Genomic DNA, 3,240 nt, shown 5'->3' on the forward strand with positions numbered 1-3,240 from the left:
TAAAAAAGGAAGTACTGGGGGTTGATCCATTCGACTGAAAGATAAGGCACTAATGAAAGAATAACCTTTTTTTTTTTTTTTTCTTGTGATGGCTCCTATCAAATCTGCATTTAACCCTTTAGATGACTGTCAAATGTAATGCTTATTTATTCTCATTGTTTTGAATTAATCATGCATTATCTTGTAGCTTTGAGATTTCAATGATGTGATTATCTTATTTTTAGAATGACTTTGTAGGGTGGATGTGAGAGGCTGGATTTGATTGTTTTGACCATAAAGCATAAAATATTTTGGCTAGATATGGCTGAATTAACCCTTTAACATTCAGATTTCTTGGTCAAATGTATAGCTTATTTATTCTTGTTGTTTTGAATTAGTCATCTCATAACTTCAAGATTTCAACAGTGACATTGTAGAGCAGGTGTTAAGGGATGAGCCTGGCCAGTTTGAGGATAAAACAGGAAGAATACTTTGGTCAGATATGGTCGATTTAAATGCTGAAGGGTCAAATCACAGGTATAGTTAGTCCACATTATTTCATAAGGGCCAGGTTCCTGGTTTCTTTGGTGTATATATACTCCTCCCTGGACACGATGCTGGTCTGTTGCAGGATTACTTATTTTAACCAGCTGAGTGGACTGGAGTAATGTGAAGTGAAATGTTTTGCTCAAGAACACAATGTATTGCCCAGTCCAGGAATCAAAACCATAATCGTACAATCATGAGTCCAACACCCTGACCATTAAGCCATGTGTCTCCACCACATGTATACATACAAAAATATCTCCACATATTGATTAATGGTAGTCTCTTGAGTCTGAGAAAGACAGTTCTGCAATTTCTAGCTGAACAAACTCTACAGATGATTTGTTAATAGTGATCAAATGCTTGTGCAGCACATTAGCTCGCTCTCTCCATCAAATCAACATTGCCTGTACAAGTGCATGGTGTGCTATATGGCAGATGTCGAAATGATCACAGAGCAACATGATATTAAGTGTTTTGCTCAAGAACACATCACCTGGTCTGAGAATCAAACCCACAATCTCACAATCATAAGTGCAACACCTTTACCATAAAGCCGTGCACTCACACACTTCACACATACCATCTTCCACCACTTCTACTAACACTGATGATGCTTATGTAAATAAAAACTTTTAAAATCATGACACAGAAGACTAACTAAAAGCCATTAACTTCTGCATGATTCCCAAATACAATAACCCTGTCATGCTTTATTCCTGCTATAGTGGAAATAGATTAAACATCATCTCTGCTGGATTCCTGAGGAACATGGCTCAATGGTTAGAGTGTCGGGTTCAAAGTAATGACGTAGTGAGTTTGGTTCCTGGAACGGGCTGTGTGTTGTGTTCTTGAGCAAGACACTTTATTTCACATTGCTTGAGTTCACCCAGCTGTAGGAACGAGATGTGATGTCACTAGTGCCAAGATGTATCAACCTTTGCTTTATGCCTTGGATAGCATTGGTGGCGTGGAGAGGGAGGCTTGTATGCATGGGTAACTGCTGGTCTTCCATAAAATACCTTGCCCAGACTTGTGCCTCAGAGGGGAACTTTCTAGGTGCAATCCCATGGTCATTCATGATCGAAGGGGATCTTTACTTTGTTAGATTCCTGGTAAAGTGGTCAGGAACAATACACTTAGAAAAAGAAGGTGCAGCCAGTTCTGTCCATTATTTGGCCTGCAAATACACTTGTGCTGTATAGGCAACTATTTACTTTTTTGCTCAGGAGCCCAGTTGGAAGGTAAAGTTAGATAGAGGGACCCAGGTCTGAGAGGATTCATTTGAAAATTTTTAAGGAAGGCTTTTAAGGCCCACCTGTTATTAACCCCTGCAAAATGTAACAGTCAATTAAGTTTGACCATCACAGAAACAAGAGAAAAAAACACAGAATCTCAGGAAACTCATCTCATCCTTATCATTTAATGTCCACTTTCCCATGCTTGCATGGGTCACCCTGTGTTTGGCAAAAGTATAATCAATTCATGTAACATAAGGACAAAAGAGTTTTGACATTTCTCTATGTTGAAATTAGCCACACCTAGCTTTGTTGACCTGTTACTTTGAGTAACAAGAAAAACTTGTCACCAAACCACACACACACACGTGCACAGAGGTTGTATTTCTTTTAATTTCATCACATTATTAGTATTAGGAATTTTTTTTTTTAAATAGGTTAAATAATTATGTTCTTACACAACGAGAATTTTTTTAACAGACTTATTCCATAAAAGATCCTGTATTTTCATTTCATTAACTAAGAAAGGGTGAAAAATAAAGTCAACCACAGAAATATGAAGCAGCAAATGAAACAGGGAATCAGTTGTACATTAACATCTCCCTTCAAGTCACCTATTATTTTTGATGTAAACTGAGGAGGTTTTATTTTGGAATAGTGAACATATTTGTAACATTAGCTACTATGTCAAAACTTTTACTTATATATATCACATTAGTGTGATATATATATATATATATATATATATATATATATATATATATATGTATATATTTATTTATTTATTTATTTCGACACGTAAAAAGCACCATTTGAGTGTGGCTTGATGCCGCCTGACTGGCTCCCATGCCGGTGGTATGTAAAAAGCACCCACTACGTTCTCAGAATGGTTGGCATTAATAAGGCCATCCAGCTGTAGAAACCTTGCCAATCAGATTGGGGCCTGGTGCAGCCCCCTGGCTTGCCAGTCCTTAGTCAAACCATCTAACCCATGCCAGCATGGAAAGCAGATGTTAAATGGCAACAACAATGTGTGTGTGTGTGTGTGTGTGTGTGTGTGTATATCTTTTATCTTTTACTTGTTTCAGTCATGTGACTATAAATTGTCTATACAATTTGGAGTTTATAAACTGTCATTGCAATTTGAAAAATTCAAGAAAAAAGAAAGGATAAGTTAGCAGGTTGCAGGCAACCAATGGGACCCATGAGGAAGTATTCTGATGTTTCTAATAAAACTTTATATGTTTGCCTATGTTTTCCAATAAGCTCTACTAAGTTAACCCCAATTTTTTTTTTCTGAACTTCTCAAATTGCAAAGGTGATTTATGGATATCCTCTATGTGTGTCTATATAAATAATGTCAATGGATCATATATCTGAAAAAGAAGCACACTCTAAACCTTAGAGCAGTAAGGCCAAGCAGTTTATTAACTTCCTGTATGTATATGTATATATATATATATATATATATATATAT

General features: G+C 36.5%; 1 protein-coding gene across 5 annotated transcripts in view; it reads right to left on the bottom strand.

Annotated features, from left to right (window-relative positions):
* LOC106876481 (syntaxin-binding protein 5) overlaps positions 1 to 3,240 on the bottom strand; it is a 433,849-nt gene that overhangs the window by 321,526 nt on the left and 109,083 nt on the right. The window lies entirely within an intron of this gene.

Source organism: Octopus bimaculoides, chromosome 24 (assembly GCF_001194135.2).
Source record: "Octopus bimaculoides isolate UCB-OBI-ISO-001 chromosome 24, ASM119413v2, whole genome shotgun sequence".
Taxonomy (NCBI): Eukaryota; Metazoa; Mollusca; class Cephalopoda; order Octopoda; family Octopodidae; genus Octopus; species Octopus bimaculoides.